The following is an 18,287-nucleotide window of genomic DNA, read 5'->3' as shown; positions in this document are numbered from 1 at the left end:
CAATAAATACGATTGATGATGATAATGAAAATATCTTAGCCATATTTCTCAAAAATATTATTTTATTTCCTCAAAAATTGGAATGGTGAATATTTTTGGTGGAAGCAATTATGCAAGTAAATATGATAGCCACATTGATTGCTTAAAGAGGACACAAAGTGAAATTCTCCTCTCTGTTGTGGGTTTGTGTGCCTGAAAAAAATGCTTAAACTCCCACCACTATGACCTAATGTCCTTTTTTTTTTTTGTAAACTCACCACTGAAGTAATCCAATAGAACCTTATTAGAAATGTCACTTGGGTTCTTTTTCTAATAAAATTAAGCAGAATAAAACTATTGTAGTAATTTATTAATTAGTCTTGAAAATTTCTTAACAGAGTTTCAAGATGATAATTTGTGTCAATGTTGTGTCCCACCTACACTGTTGGCTCCTTGTGGGCAGCGTACTTGTCTGTCAATTCCATGGTATTGTACTCTTCTGAGCACTTAAGTAGAGTGCTCTGCACACAGTAAATGTTCAATAGATATAACTGATTGGTTGATTGATTGATCCCAGTGATTGAAATTATAAATCTAGGATGACTTAATGGATGTTAATATGAAATTTTAAAGACAAAGACTGAAACTGCAGTACCAAACCTCTGAAAAGCTGTCTTAGAATGAGTGTAATGATTGTTCTTTAACCAAAGAAATTGCACCCCAAATTTCCAGCCGGAGCAAAATCATGAAATTGTAAATTGGTAATATGCACTGAATTTCTGGGACTTTTTCTTATTTAAATAGAAAATTTTTCCTGAACATTCTGTCCTGGCTCTGCCGCTTGAGAGATTTTGTTCTTGGAACTTGGAATTTTCTATGTATCATACTTTTATTCCTTAAATTAAGAAGACATTATATTGCATTTTGGGATCATTTAAGTTCCAAAAATGCCTGAATTTTAACACTTCTTCAAATTAAAATGAAAAGTCTGGTTATCCCTATATTCCAGTGCCCCATGAAGCAATCTGGAGAGGGAGGTAATGAATTCAAATGTACTTCTAATTTACCAGATCACCCAACATTTTACCAGACACCCAGATCACCTCAACAGTGTGGATTTAAACCGGTGCAGGCCAGAAAGCCTGGTTCTGGGCCATCCCTCATCCCTCATCCTGGTTCTGGGCCACTCCAAATTCCAGCTAGCACCAGTGTTCAGGTTAACACAGGATAGCCTGGTAGGTGCAGGGTGCAGCTGCAGGGTGCATCTAAAATCCCATCTCTGTTCAATGTACCCACTGAAAATTGAAGAGCAGTTCCAGTGTTCCGAAAGGTTCAACAACGTTTCTTCATAACGTTCTTGTTTTGTCAAGAATCTCAGCTCTGTTTTCATCCTGGGCCTTCATTTCCAACATTAGACCTGCATGGAAAGAGCATGGGCCCGGGAGTCAGAGAGCCTGCGTTCAAATATGGCTCTGCCATTTACCTGCTGTGTGACTGTGAGCAAGTCACTTAACTTCTTTGTGCCTCAGTTTTCTTATCTGCAAATGGGGATTCAATACTTGGTCTTCCTCCTACTTAGACTGTGAGCCCCAGGAGGCCTGATTATCTTGTAGCTACCCCACTGCTCAGTATGGTGCTTGGCACATAGTAAGCACTTACCAAACACCACAGTTATTACTCCCCTTTGCTTCTATTTGCTTATTATCCTCCCGCTACATTCTCACAGATGTACTTTTGCAAGGGGAAATCTTCCCCAGGACCCATTATGCCCTAAGCTGCTTCTGTTTAGGTCGACATGCAGGCCAAAATGGAGAATTAATGAAAATAATTTAGGTAAAACACAGCCTAATGGAAAGAGCACACAGTTGGGAGTAAGAGGACCTGAGTTATAATCCTAGCTCCCTCACCTGTTGTGTGACCTTGAACAAGTCATTTTACTTCTCCACGTCTCTGTTTCCTGGTCTGTAAATTGGGAATTTGATACTTGTTCTTCCTTCTAATTAGACTGTGAGCCTCAAGTGGGTCAGGAACTGGATCTAACCTGATTATTTTTCAAACAATCAATCAATCATATTTATTGAGTGCTTACTGTGTGCAGAGTACTTGGGAAAGTACAACACAACAGAGTTGGTAGACACATTCCATACCCAAAATGAGCTTACAGAGGAGGAGATAGACATTAATATAAGTAAATAAACTATGGATATGTATACAAGTGCTGTGGAGCTGAGGGAGGGGTGAATAAAGGGTGCAAATTCAAGTGCAAGGATGATGCAGAAGGGAGTGATTATCTTGTTTCACCCTAGTATATAGTGAAGTATCTGGCACACTCTGTTTTACAAACACCACAGTTATTATCTTTAGGTGCTTTTCAAAAGTAGCTTTTAGTGAGAAATCATGTTCAGCATTTGATCATAGACATGAGCTTTGAACTTTCCTGTCACTGTGTACAGCACAACCATCCTTCCCATCTCAAAAGCCCGCAATCTTGTGACATCTTTGACTCTGCTTCTCATTCACTCTACATATCCAATCCGTCACCAAATCCTGCCAGTCTCACTTTCACAACCTCACCAAGATCCACCCTTTCCTCTCCATCCAAACCGCTACCACGTTAGTACAATCACTCATCTTATCCTGACCAGATTACTACATTAGCCTCCTTTCTGACATCCCAGCCCCCTGGCTCTCCCCGCTTCAATCCATACTTCACTCTGCTGCCTGGATGATCTTTCTACAGAAACGGTCTGAGCATGTCACCCCACTCCTCAGAAATCACCAGTGATTGCCTATCAACATCCCTATCAAACAAAAACTCCTCACTATTGGCTTCAAAGCTCTCCATCACCTTGCCCCTTCTTACCTCACCTCCCTTCTCTCCTTCTATGGCCCAGCCCACACACTCTGCTCCTCTGGTGCTAACCTTCTCACTGTGCCTCAATCTCTTCTGTCCCTCCGTTGACCTCTGGCCCACTTCCTACATCTGGCCTGGAATGTCCTCCCTCCTCAAATCTACCAAACAATCCCTCTTTTCCCCTTCAAAGCTAAAGGTTCACCTCCTCCAAGAAACCTTCCCAGACTAAGCCTTTCTGTTCCTCAACTCCCTCTCCCATCCGCATCACCTTGAATCGCTCCCCTTGCTCTCCCCCGCCTCACTGCACTTATGTATATATCTATAATTCTATTTAGCTATATGGATGCCTGTTTACTTGTTTTGATGTCTGTCTTTCCCCTTCTAGACTGTAAGCCCAATATGGGCAGGGATTGCCTCTCTTAGTTGCTGAATTTTACTTTCCAAGTGCTTAATACAGTGCTCTGCACACACTAAGCACTCAGTAAATACGATTGAATGAATGAATGAATGATATCTTATCGGTGGTGTGAAAATATCATAAAACAACCTTCTGACTTTGTGACAAAATGGTTCGGGGGTAATGTTCCATTTTAAGTAAGAAAAAGACCCAGAAATTCAGTAGATATTACCAACTTATAGTTCCTTGATTTTGCTGTGGATGGAATGTTGTGGTTTAATAGAAAATCCAATTATTATGTAAATATAATTGCCAGAAAGTTAGCATAATGATAAGCTAGTAGTGAGTTTCTGAAGTGAAAGGAAGCCCTGATTTATGATGGTTTCTCAGGTATGATTGATACATACACTGCAAAGAAATGTTTTTAACCACTTTCTCAGACTTAATTTTAATGTTTGTTCTCACTGATCATTTCAGCTTATGAGTATATATGCTAAATATAGTTGCTTTGGGAAAGAACATCCCTCAAATTCATTTTCCTCTTCTCTTCTCTTATTAGAGACAAGAAGCCTTCAAAAACCATTATTTAAAATACCTCCTTTAAAGATATTCCAGCAGATGTTTATGTAGAGAAAATGCTGGATCTCTCAACAAGACACACAAATGGCATTTCTTGAGGGTTCTAGCTGAAAAATTTGTCTTTCACATCATGTCCTTAAACATCTGCAAAAGGCAACAGAATGTTTATTATCCTGGTAACTTGAAGAAAGGCAAAGCACAGAATCCCATAGTCCTTTAAAATGCTATTTAATGGGACTGACAGATGAGAAATATCTAGCAATAATTTTTCCTTCAGTAGGATTTCACCCTCTGACCTTCTGTCTCTGGAGTCAGAATGCTGCCTTCTAAAAAGGAGCCTTTCCTTCCACTAAAATGTATTTTAGTTATTTTGTTTTTCATATTTTCCCCATGTGATTGTTATCTGCTTTAGGGTCCAGGACCTTTCTGGGGAATTTCACACACACACACACACACACACACACACACACACACACACACACACACACACACACACACACACACACACACACACACACACACACACACACACACACACACACACACACACACACACACACACACACACACACCCCCCAAACGTTTCCCCACCACCCCGGTGTATGCTGATGCCACTTAGCCCCAAACCCTCATTTTGCCTTTTCCATTTGGATGTTTTTTCTTTCTTTTGAACAGTAAAAAGCTCCCTTTTGGTGCAAAAATGAATGTTGAATAGATGGCATAATTCAGTCTCAGATCCCTCAGCTGAGTTTGGGTGGATGCCAGCCTGCAGCAGAGGGTGGATGGAGGCCATGGCTGCAGGCTGCCCAGATTGGTTTGTTTTGTCTTACAAAGTAACCTTAAAAAAAAAATTGCTACCTTCAGGTTTGAGGTGCTTATTTTTTCCTTTCCAGCATTGCATTGTACCTCTGCTGTCAAAGTCTCCCTCACTCCCTATTTTTTTTCCTACAGGGTTTTCTCTGGGAAAAGTTTTCTGGGCTGCAATCCAGTCAGTGTCACAATTCACAGCTGTACTGTTTGATCCAAGTACTTCAGGCTGCCAGCAAGGTACAGCCAAGTGAGTTTAAGGGTTTCTTTATTAAAACGTCCCCCTTTCTCTCTTGTCCAGGTTCCCGGTTTGGAAGGACTTAGAATTCTACCAGAAAAGTTTTTTCTAGACTGAAACTTGACATAGCAAGACTCAACCCAAAAGTTCTTTACCACCCATTTGGTGCAGTGTTTATGAGTGGGAGAGGCACTAGAGTGAACAGAGGGGAGAATGAGGGTACTCTCAACCTTATATGAGGGACCTACACAGAAAGACATTTCTTAGGGTCAATGCTTGCTCTCTAAGTCCTCCTTTCTTTTCTCTTCTCCCTCTTCCTTCTGTGTCACTCTCACTTGCTCACTGGAAAGAGCATGGGTTTAGGAGTCAGAGGTCATGGGTTCTAATCCTGGCTCTGCCACTATCAGCTGTGTGACTTTGGGCAAGTCACTCAACTTCTCTGTGCCTCAGTTACCTCATCTGCAAAATGGGGATTGACTGTGAGCCCCACGTGGGGCAACCTGATCACCTTGTATACCCCCCCCCAGCACTTAGAACAGTACTTCGCACATAGTAAGCTCTATCATCATTAAATACCATCATTAAATACCATCATTATTATTATTATGTGAGCCCATTGTTGGGTAGGGACCATCTCTATGTGTTGCCGACTTGTACTTCCCAAGCACTTAGTACAGTGCTCTGCACACAGTAAGTGCTCAATAAATACGATTGAATGAATGAATGAATTTATAATAATGTTGGTCTCCTGCTCCGGATTGTAAACTCACTGTGGGCAGGGAATGTGTTTGTTATATTGCACTCCCCCAAGCTCTTAATATAGGGCTCTGCACACAGTAAATACTCAAAAAATATGACTGACTGTCTCTTATTTAGGACCAAGTGATTAAAAAAAACACATTCTTCCTAATTTATATTTCTCCATTCACAAGGCCCCGATTGTCACATTTCCATGAGCGTGTAAGCTCCTTGAGGGCAGAAATGCTGTCTATCAATTCTAATATACTGTACTCTTCAAAGGACTTAATACCATTCTTTGAACACCTAAATCCTTATAATAATAATGGTATTTGTTAAGCACTTACTATGTGCCAAACACTGTACTAGGCACTGGAGTAAAAACAAGCAAATTGGGTTGGTTACAGTCCCTGTCCCTCATGGGGTTCCCAGTCTCAATCCCCATTTAACAGCTGAGGTAACTGAGGCACAGAGAAGTGAAGCAAAGTCACACAGCAGATGTGGCAGAGCTGGGATTAAAACCCATGACCTTCTGACTCCCAGACCCCTGCTCTATCCACTTCACCATGCTGCTTTGCTTGTTTTTTAAACATCCCGAACACCACTCCCTCCACTTAGAGATCTTCTGTAGAGTTCCTCTTCCCACTTCTCATTTCAAATCCATTAGCTCTCAAGCAGCAACATCTTCCAGAGACTAACCCATATAGATTTTGAATCATTTCTCAGGATTCTTCATTGGGTTCTGCAAGATTCTAACTCCATGGAAAACCTCTCCCTGCCCTTCCACGATGCTCCAGAAGCAGACTTTCTCTTAAAATTGTATTGGGAACAACTGAGGCAGAACCAGGAATCTATATCTCCAGATACAGAAAACACACCTCAAAACCCTGTGCTGCTTTCCTATAACTCTCCCAGTCAAACAAGAACTTCTCACACTCATCTGCATAGCTCTCAACCAACTTGCCCCACCTTACATATCTGCTCTCTTCACCCATTCTCCTGACTCCTGTCAAGCCGTACCTAAGCCGTACCTTCTAACTGTACTTTCATTCTTTCATTCATTCATTCATATTCATTGAGCACTTACTGTGTGTGAAGCACTGTATTAAGGGCTTGAGAGAGTACAATACCACAATAAACAGACACATTCCCTATGTACAATGAGCTTACACTCTAGAGGGGGAGACATATTAATATAAGTAAAGTACAGATATGCACGTAAGTGCTGTGGGGCTCAGAGGGTGGATGAATTAAGGGAGTGAGTCAGGGAGTTGCAAAAGGGAGTGAGAGAAGAGGAAAGGAGGACATAATCAGGGGAGGCCTTTTGGAGGAGATGTGTCTCTCCCACCTTCATCCCTTTGCCCGCATTCTCCCATTGTGTAGCTACCTCCCTCCAGCAGATAACAGAACTCCCCATATTGAATGCCCTCTAAAATCCCATATCCTTCCATAAATATTTCTCAGGTAGTCCCAGCACTCCAAGTTGTACAAAACTCATAAGTAATCTCCAGCCCCTATGCAGTTATAATTATTCACTCTGAGCACTTTTGTTTATAAGCAATTAAATTATTTTATGGTATTAGAACATACACTATTCTAAGAACTAGGGTAGGTACAAGTTAATAAGGTCGGACACAGCCCCTGTACTGATTCAGTTACTCCATTTCATTCATTCAGTTGTATTTATTGAGTGCTTACTGTGTGCAGAGCACTGTACTAAGCACTTGGGAAGTACAAATAGGCAACATATAGAGTCAGTCCCTACCCAACAGTGGGCTCACAGTCTAGAAAGGGGAGACAAACAACAAAACAAAACAAGTAGACAGGTGTCAATATCATCAGAATAAGTAGAATTATAGCTATATACACATCATTAATATAATAAATATGTACAAATATATGCAGGTGCTGTGGGGAGGGGAAGGAGGTAGGGTAGAGGGAGGGAGGGGGGCAATGAGGAGGGGAAGAAAAAAGTGGGCCCATAACAAGCTGCCTTATTAAGGACTGTTTGTGATCCTGGGAACAGCTACAAGGAAGAGATTGCAAAGGCAGTAATATGCTCTACTTGAGGCAGGTGATTGCTGGCCTGTGGGGGGTAGAGCAAGAAAGGAGGCGGGACTTTGTTCTATCCAGTAATGGACCTGGACCAATCAATGACTGCCAGGCAGAGCCACAGCTGCCATGCCTAAGGCAAATAAAATGTGGTTGTTTTGTGGCATGCTTTGGGGGGTGGGGTATTAGGGGTAAAATTATGGAGATAGAGGCATGCTGAGACGCAAGTAGTAGGAGAGCAGTACTTGAAGGCAGCAGCAATTGAAAGCCAAAGGAAGAATTGGTAAAGGGGTCTCCTTTGACTACAGGCTGATAGTGGAGCCTTCACTGATAGAGTGAGTGAGTGCATGTATGTATGTGTCACTTGTTTTGTGCTTCCCAAGTGTTTAGTCCAATGCATTGCATTCAATCAATTCTATAGCTATTGCTGACTAATCAAGGTTATTGTTAGAGGAACAGTGTGGGCTAGTGGGTAGGGCATGGGCCTGGAAGTAGAAGGACCTGGTTTCTAATCCCAGCCCTGTACCAGTTTGTTTGCTGTGTGACCTTGGGGCAAGTCAACTCACTTCTTTGTGCCTCAGTTCAGTCAACTTCAAAATGGGGATTAAGATTCTGAGTTCCATATGGGACAGGGCCTGTATCCAACCTGATCTGCATGTTTCCATCCCTGTGCTTAGCGTGCCTGGTACATTGTAAGCCCTTAAATGTCACAATTACTATTATTTCATCAGTGTATTGGACACAGGGTAATAGCAAAAGAATGCCAAACATTGATTCTTTCTTGCCAACAACTTAAAAATCCCAATGAGCTGCCCCAGAGAAGATGTGGGCACCTGTCTGTAATTTTGTAAATGGAAAAGGGGAGCAGAGAGGTTAATGGCTGAGCCACATTTCCACAAAATTCCAAGACTTCTTCCCTTTTCTTGTAGGTACCTGTTCCCTGAAGACCTATCTCCTAACGCCTTATCTCTGGGAATCTGGACCACAGAGTCCCACCAGTCTCCAGGCAACCTAAGGGGAAATGAGCCCAGCCTGTTTTTCAGTCATTCAGTTAGTATCTTGTCTATTCTAAGTATAGTCATATAGGGAAGAATTGACAGCCACATGAAATTTTTGCTTCTGAACTTGGGTCACTGCAGGCAGGGGCTATATGTGGGTGGATCTGGACAAGTACAAGGAAGAGCCACTGAGGTGACAATAAAACCTTTCATCTTCTAAATTTATACAGATATTCCCTGATAGTTTATGACAAAGCAAATACAACCTATAAAAAGATCCTCAGGCCAAAGGGGCAACTGATGTTTTATTATCACCCGGTGATGTCAAGAAATATCTTGAACTCTACAGCACTCATAATTTTAAAACTGGCTTGCATCACTCTTGCCTTAGTCTCAAGAATTCTAAGATCCAAAGTAACAATGTTGAAGTGATCTGAAAAGTTAAGGATAGAATGACTTAATTGTTGAAGGACAGAGTAAAATGACTCAAATGACATATTAATTAATACTGATTACTTTAAAAGTTACCTGTATCACAAACTTTTTTCTTTCCCTTACATTTTCCTGCTTCTTGAGTTGGATATTGGCTTTGTTTAACTAGTGTTTGACCTCAGGAGGACATTGAACAAGAAAATGAAAGGTTTTTGCAAACAGAATTTCTCAAAGTTAATTATTGTTCCTATCACTGGGAAAGCAGGCGGTACATAATCCATCCAGTTCAGTACTCAGGCTTCAACAGTGGTTACAGGGTTATTGAATCGCTGCAATGACTATCCTCTTGATAACCCTTTTAATAAATTTAAGATGTTCTCTCTAACATCTTAAATTGTTTGTTTTTAGCAGTCTCTGATGGACTATGCAACTACTCACACAACTTTCTGTGGTTACAAATCCCATACATTTATGACCAACTGGGTGAAAAGGTGTCTCCTTTCATTTTGAATTTTAAGGCTCAATGATGTTGTGGGTTTAGGTGAAGAACAAGTCCATGCTTGCCCCATCTCAACTTTCTTTACTGTGTACACTTCAATTATATCCTCTTTCACCCTTCCTCTGTTTCCAAACTGGGATCTTAACTGGCTCACTGTCCCTTCATGTGGAAACTGCTACCACACCGTGTTTAGTGTTTACTGTTTAATACTTTCATTCATTCATTCAATTGTATTTATTGAGCGCTTACTGTGTGCAGAGCACTGTACTAAGTGCTTGGGAAGTACAAGTTGGCAACATATAGAGACGGTCCCTACCCAACAGTGTGCTCATAGTCTAGAAGGGGGAGACAGAGAACAAAACAAAACATATTAACAAAATAAAATAAATAGAATATGTACAAGTAAAATAAATAGAGTAATAAATATGTACAAACATATACAGGTGCTATGGGGAAGGGAAGGAGGTTAGGCGGGGAGATGGAGAGGGGGAGGAGGGGGAGAGGAAGGAAGGGGCTCAGTCTGGGAGGGCCTCCTGGAGGAGGTGAGCTCTCAGTAGGGCCTTGAAGGGAGGAAGAGAGCCAGCTTGGCGAATGTGCGGAGGGAGGGCATTCCAGACCAGGGGGATAATGTGGGCCGGGGGTCAAAGGCAGGACAGGCGAGAACGAGGCGTGATGAGGAGATTAGCAGCAGAGGAGTGGAGGGTGGGGGCTGGGCTGTAGAAGGAGAGAAGGGAGGTGAGGTAGGAGGGGGCGAGGTGATGGAGAGCCTTGAAGCCGACGGTGAGGAGTTTCTGCCTGATGCGTAGGTTGATTGGTAGCCACTGGAGATTTTTGAGGAGGGGAGTAACATGCCCAGAGCGTTTCTGGACAAAGACAATCTGGGCAGCGGCATGAAGTATGGATTGAAGTGGGGAGAGACAGGAGGATGGGAGATCGGAGAGAAGGCTGATGCAGTAATCCAGACAAGATAGGATGAGAGCTTGAACGAGCAGGGTAGCGGTTTGGATGGAGAGGAAAGGGCGGATCTTGGCAATGTTGCGGAGCTGAGACCGGCAGGTTTTGGTGACGGCTTGGATGTGGGAGGTGAACGAGAGAGTGGAGTCGAGGATGACACCAAAGTTGCGGGCTTGTGAGACAGGAAGGATGGTAGTGCCGTCAACAGTGATGGGGAAAGTCAGGGAGAGGGCAGGGTTTGGGAGGGAAGACAAGGAGTTCAGTCTTGGACATGTTGAGGTTTAGGTGGCAGGCAGACATCCAGATGGAGGTATCCTGAAGGCAGGAGGAGATGCGAGCCTGGAGGGAGGGAGAGCAGTGGCAGAGATGTAGATTTGGGTGTCATCAGCGTAGAGATGATAGTTGAAGCCATGGGAGAGAATGAGGTCACCAAGGGAGTGAGTGTAGATGGAGAACAGAAGGGGACCAAGAACTGAACCTTGAGGAACCCCTACAGTAAGGGGATGGGAGGGGGAGGAGGAGCCTGCAAAAGAGACTGAGAATGAACGACCAGAGAGATAAAAGGAGAACCAGTACCAAGTGTGAAGTACAGCTCATTATACTCAGTGAGTGCTCAATAAATACCACTTATGCCACACATTTGGGATTGAATATACCTTACAACCCTTAAAAGATTCTTTTATTCATTGAAATATATTTATTGAGCACTTACTACATGCAGAGCACTGTACTAAGTGCTTGGAAAGTATAACTCGGCAACAAATAGAGACAATCCCCACCTGACAATGGGCTCATAGTCTAGAAGGGGGAAAACAGAAAACAAAACAAGTAGACAGGCATCAATAGTGTCAATATAAATAAATAGAATTATAGATATATACACATTAATGAAATAGAACAATAAAATAAATAAGTGTGTGTATATACGTGTATATATACACAAATGCTGTGAGGCAGGAAGAGAGAAGGGGGAGGGGAGGAGGAGCAGAGGAAAAAGGGGGCTCAGTCTGGGAAGGCCTCCTGGAGGAGTTTTCAGTAAGGTTTTGAAGGGGGGAAGTGTGCTAGTTTTGACAGATGTGAGGAGGGAGGACATTCCAGGCCAGAGGTAGGACATGGGCCAGGGGTCGATGGCAGGACAAGTGAGAACAAGGCACAAAGAGGAGGTTAGCAGCAGAGGAGTGGAATATGCAGGGGAGGTGAGGTAAGATGGGGCAAGGTGATGGAGAGCTTTGAAGCCAATAGTAAAGAGTTTTTGCTTGATGCAAAGGTTGATAGGCAACCACTGGAGATTATTGAGGAGAGGGGTGACATGCTCAGAGAGTTTCTATAGAAAGATAATCCAGGCAGCAGAGTTAAGTATAGACTGAAGTGGGGAGAGACAGGAGGTTGGGAAATCAGAAAGATTTTATCCTTATCATCTTATTTTGAATATAAATGCAAGATGGAAAAACAACACCGTTCCCTCCATCTAGCAATCCTCAGCCTTCATCCATCATTCAGCGTGGCTCAGCGGAAAGAGCACGGCTTTGGAGTCAGAGGTCATGGGTTCACATCCTGACTTGGCCAAATGTCAGCTGTGTGACTTTGGGCAAGTCACTTAACTTCTCTGTGCCTCAGTTCCATCATCCGGAAAATGTGGATTAAGACTGTGAGCCCCCTGTGGGACAACATGATTACCTTGTAACCTCCCCAGCGCTGAGAACAGTGCTTTGCATTTAGTAAGTGCTTAATAAATGCCATTATTATTATTATTCAAGACAATACATCTCGTCTGAGGCCTTCCCCAGTTAAGCCCCCATTTCTCCTACCCACCCTCTCCTATGTCTGTCTCACACACTTACAAAGTCAGCTTGAGGACTTTGATATTTACCCCATCCCTACAGTACTATGTACATAACCTTATACTCCACTGTTTCCCCATCTCTATGTTATTTTAATGTCTGTTTTCCCCTTTAGACTGTAAGCTTCTTGTGGACAAGGGTAATTTCGATGAACTCTATTGTATTTTTCCAAGTGCTTAACAGAGTGCTTCACAACACTGGAAAAACCTGCCTTCCCCTTTCTATCCAAACTGATATTACACTGATCCAGGTATTTATCCTATGCTGCGTTGGCAGCTGCATAAGCCTCCTAACTGACCTGTTGTCTCTCCCTACTCTTGTCCTTATTTCACTCTGCTGCCCAAATCATTTTTCTAAAAGTTCACAACTCCCCACTCAAAGACCTCAAATCGTTGCCCATACACCTTCACAATAAACAGAAATTCCTTATCATTGACTTCAATGCATTCAATCAGCTTTTTCCCTCGTATTTTATTTCACAGATTTTCTACTACAATCAGGCCTGCATGCTTCACTCCTCCAATGCCAACCTCTTCGGTATAACTTAAAATCATATATTTTAACAATAATAATAATTGTGGTATTTAACCACTTACTGTGGGCCAGGCACTGTATACTAAATATTGGGGTGGCTATAACCAAATTGGGTTGGACACAGTTACTGTCTCACCTGGGGCTCAAAATTTAAATCCCTATTTACAGATAAGGTACTGAGGCACAGAGAAGCGAAGGGACTTTTCCAAGGTCCCAGAGCAAACAAGTGGCGGAGGCAGGATTAGAACCCATGACCTTCTGACTCCTAGACCCGTGCTCTATACACTATGCCATGCTGCTTCTCTATTAAATTACTGTGTTTCTATGTAGTGCTTTTTTTAACCAATGCACCTTACATCAGCTAGTTATTTACTCCTCACAACACCCCTGCGAGGTAGGGTTCAGGTATTATTATACCCACTTTACAGATGGGGAAACTGAAGCACAGGGAGGTTAAGTGCCCAAAGACACACAGGAAACAGATGTCAAAGCTGGGACTTGAACCTGGGACCTGTAGATTTCAGGGTCATGGCTCTTCCATTGTGTAATGCTGCCTCTGACCCCTTGTCCACATTCTACCTCTGGCCTGGAAATCCCTGCCCCTTCATATACGAAAGACCACCACTCTCCCCACCTTCAAAGCCTTATTAAAATTACATTTCTCCAAGAGGCCTATCCCAAGCAAGAACTCATTTTCCAGACTTCCTTTCCTTCTGTGTTGCCTATACTCTTGGATCTGTACCTTTCAAACACTTTCTATTCAGCCCATCCTCAGCCCCACAGCATGAAAAAAACATAAACATAATTTATTTTCATGTTTGTCTCCTTAAACTCCTTCAATCATATTGGGTGTTTACTATGTGAGGAGCACTGAACTAAGTGCTTTGGTGAGTACAACAGAATGGGCAGATGTTCTGTGCTCATAATTAGTTTACAGTCCAGAGTTTTATAATCAATCAATTGTATTTATTGAGTGCTTACTGTGTGCAGAGCACTGTACTAAGCGCTTGGGAAGTACAGGTTGGCAACATATAGAGACAGTCCCTACCCAACAGTGGGCTCACAGTCTAAAAGGGGGAGACAGAGAACAAAACCAAACATACTAACAAAATAAAATAAATAGAATAGATATGTACAAGTAAAATAAATAAATAGAGTAATAAATATGTACAAACATATATACATATATACAGGGGCTGTGGGGAAGGGAAGGAGGTAAGATGGGGGGATGGAGAGGTGGAGGAGGGGGAGAGGAAGGAAGGGGCTCAGTCTGGGAAGGCCTCCTGGAGGAGGTGAGCTCTCAGTAGGGCCTTGAAGGGAGGAAGAGAGCTAGCCTGGCGTATGGGCAGAGGGAGGGCATTCCAGGCCTGGGGGATGACGTGGGCCAGGGGTCGATGGCGGGACAGGCAAGAACGAGGTACGGTGAGGAGAGTAGCGGCAGAGGAGCAGAGGGTGCGGCGTGGGCTGTAGAAGGAGAGAAGGGAGGTGAGGTAGGAGGGGGCGAGGTGATGGAGAGCCTTGAAGCCCAAGGTGAGGAGTTTCTGCCTGATGGGCAGATTGATTGGTAGCCACTGGAGATTTCTTAGGAGGGGAGTAACATGCCTAGAGCATTTCTGGACAAAGACAATCCGGGCAGCAGCATGAAGTATGGATTGAAGTGGGGAGAGACACGAGGTTGGGAGATCAGAGAGAAGGCTGATGCAGTAGTCCAGACAGGATAGGATGAGAGCTTGAACGAGCAGGGTAGCGGTATGGATGGAGAGGAATGGGTGGATCTTGGCAATGTTGCGGAGCTGAGACCGGCAGGTTTTGGTGACGGCTTGGATGTGAGGGGTGAATGAGAGAGCGGAGTCGAGGATGACACCAAGGTTGTGGGCTTGTGAGACGGGAAGGATGGTAGTGCCATCAACAGAGATGGGAAAGTCAGGGAGAGGGCAGGGTTTGGGAGGGAAGAAAAGGAGTTCAGTCTTGGATATGTTGAGTTTTAGGTGGCGGGCAGACATCCAGATGGAGATGTCCTGAAGGCAGGAGGAGAAGCGAGCCTGGAGAGAGGGGGAGAGAGCAGGGGCAGAGATGTAGATCTGGGTGTCATCAGCATAGAGATGATAATTGAAGCCGTGGGAGCGAATGAGGTCACCAAGGGAGTGCGTGTAGATCGAGAACAGAAGGGGACCAAGCACTGAACCTTGGGGAACCCCCAAAGTAAGGGGTTGGGAGGGGGAGGAGGAGCCTGCAAAAGAGACTGAGAATGAAGGACCAGAGAGATAAGAGGAGAACCAGGAGAGGATGGAGTCTGTGAAGCCAAGGTCAGATAGCATGTTGAGGAGAAGGGGGCGGTCCACAGTGTCGAAGGTAGCTGAGAGGTCGAGGAGGATTAGGATGGAGTATGAGCCATTGGATTTGGCAAGCAGGAGGTCATTGGTGACCTTTGAGAGGGCAGTTTCTGTGGAATGTAGGGGACGGAAGCCAGACTGGAGGGGGTCAAGGAGAGAGTTGGTGTTGAGGAATTCGAGGCAGCGTATGTAGACAACTCATTCAAGGAGTTTGGAAAGGAATGGTAGGAGGGATATGGGGCGATAACTAGAAGGTGAGGTGGGGTCAAGAGAGGGTTTTTTTAGGATGGGAGAGACATGGGCATGTTTGAAGGCAGAGGAGAAGGAACCAGTGGAGAGTGAGTGGTTGAAGATGGAAGTTAAGGAGAGGAGAAGGGATGGAGCGAGAGATTTCATGAGTTGAGAGGGAATGGGGTCAGAAGCACACGTGGCTGGAGTAGCACTTGAGAGGAGGGAGGAGAGCTCCTCTGAGGATACTGCTGGGAAGGATGGGAGAGTAGCAGAGAGTGTTGAGAGCCGGGGGGTTGGAGAAGGCTGGGGAGTGACTTTGGGGATGTCGGACCTGATGGATTTAATTTTGTTAATGAAGTAGGAGGCCAGATCATTGGGGGTGAGGGAAGGAGGAGGGGGAGGAACCGGGTGCCTGAGAAGAGAGTTGAATGTACGGAAGAGCCGGCGGGGGTGATGGGCATGGGTGTCAATGAGGGAGGGGAAATAGTTTTGTCTGGCAGAGAAGAGGGCTGAGTTAAGGCAGGAAAGGATAAACTTGAAGTGAACGAGGTTGGCATGGTGTTTAGACTTTCGCCAGCAGCGTTCGGCAGCTCGAGCATAAGAGCGAAGGAGGCAGACAGTGGCAGTGATCCAGGGCTGTGGGTTGTGGTACGAGAGTGGCGAAGGGAAAGGGGAGCGATTGAGTCTAGCTGAGTAGAAAGGGTAGAGTTGAGAGCAGTAATCTGATCATCAAGACTAGGTAGAGAGGAGAGGGAGGCAAGGTGGGATGTGAGGTGCTCAGAAAGATGGATGGGGTCAAGAGAGCAAAGATCTCTGTGAGGGAGTAATATGGATTTACAGGGGAAAGGAGTGTGAGTGAGGAAGCAGGTGAGAAGATTAATAATCATTATAATAATCATTATAATGGTCATAACTTTTATAATTGTTCTTTCCCAAGTGCTTAATACAGGGCTCTGCACATAGTGAGTGCTCAGTAAATATGCTAGATTGATTAATTTTCTCATATTGTTGATGTTAACCTCCCCCTCAGCTCTCAATTCCACCCATCAAGCTCAGAATCAAATCTAAGTTGCTTAAATTACTCATGATATATCTGACTGCTTCATTTCTCAGATGTCCACTGCCTTGCTTCCTCCCCTTAACTTGCTCAAGTTAGTCTAACTATCCCACATCAGACTCATTCTTAGTGGGACACCTCCCCCCCACCAAGAAAAAAAAGTCTGTTCTTCCTAATTCATCAATTCCATATGCTCCTCCCCATCAAAGTCCATTTGAATTCCCACCTTCCTCCTCAGGCTTTTTTTCTGAGAAGGTGAACGTTTCTCTTGAAACACAGCTCCCTTTGCTCTTACTACCCAGATTCATTTCCTCCGTTTTACCTTTCCTGAGTCTCAATATTTACTCTTTTACTTTATTTAGTTGATTTTTTTTACTCTGGATCAATGAAGATAAGAATCAAGCTTAATTACATATTTGATATAATAATTTGTGATAATGTTTATGCAAAAGGCATTTGCTTGCCATCATATCCATGAAATAGCCTAGTGGCAAGAGCATGGGCTTGGGAATCAGAGGTTGTGGGTTCTATTCCCAGGTCTGCCACTTATCTGCTGTGGGACCCTGGGCAAGTCACGTCACTTCTTTGTGCAGCGACATCATCTGGAAAATGGGGATTAACACTGTGAGCCCCAGGTGGGACAGGGAATTTGTCCAGCCTAATTACATTGTATCTCCTTCTGCACTTAGAACAGTGCTTGGCACATAGGAAGTACTTAACAAATACCATAATAATAATAATAATAATAATAATTATTATTATTATTATTATTATTATTATTATTATGAGCTAGTGTATTCAGGTCCACAGAGGATTGGTGTTGGGCACCCAGCTCTCAGTGATTTGTAAGAGTGAGCCTTCCTGCTCATGAATTGCTACCTTTAAGAATAACCTATTTGATCACACTAAAGAACTCACATGCACACCAGACGCCAGTGGCTTTTCATGCTAGCTTCACGTAGCAGGTTATTCAGACCAAGTGAAATACAAATAGCAAACAATTAATGCAAGGGATGTTTGAACATTCCTATGATACTAACTTCACAAAGCTCTGGCAGGGATGTTACTGACAACAATGAAAAGCTGCCTTGCGGAATTCTTCTCAAAATATTCATGGCTGCACTATGAAAGAGCTTTACCTGCTTTTCAGAATTCTGCTGAGCACCAAAAGCCAGTAGCATACCCTCTTACCAGCCTTCAGTATCTACTCATGTGCAGCAGTTGTTTTCCTACTTCAGTGCTCTCAAGCCATCCTTTGCTTCTTGTTCTACCATTTCAAAGTCAACTGAAGTTTCAAAACTCAACCCACTTAGGGTTTATGTATCATGCATATTTATCTTCTCATCTGCTGTATTAGAGTACTTTGCAGACATTGATGGACACAGTGCTTGGATTTAATCATTAAGCTATTTTTTAAAAATCATTTCCCAGTGCACAAGGATAATATTCAACCAGTAAAAGGGTGAAGGGAAACTGGAAATCTCATCAGTAACTCTATCTCTTCCAACTCTCCTATCAGGTGCCTAGTAGGCAAATTATCATTAACTCAGTACATCTTATGGGTACTATCTTGTCTCTCTCAAAAGTGGAACCAGGTGATAGTCTGCACTCTCGTGCTTCTCTTTGAAGGGTGTGGGTTTAGTGAATGTGTTCCCAGCCCCTGCCACTGGGACCATGTTCCTTACCAGGACAGTGGTCAGGGGCTAGTACAGAGTGATTGTTACCTGCACCATATTCTGAAACGAATTTTTTTCCCTCATAATG

This window comes from Tachyglossus aculeatus, chromosome 5, assembly GCF_015852505.1.
Source record: "Tachyglossus aculeatus isolate mTacAcu1 chromosome 5, mTacAcu1.pri, whole genome shotgun sequence".
Lineage (NCBI taxonomy): Eukaryota > Metazoa > Chordata > Mammalia > Monotremata > Tachyglossidae > Tachyglossus > Tachyglossus aculeatus.
This window is presented reverse-complemented; position numbering follows the sequence as displayed.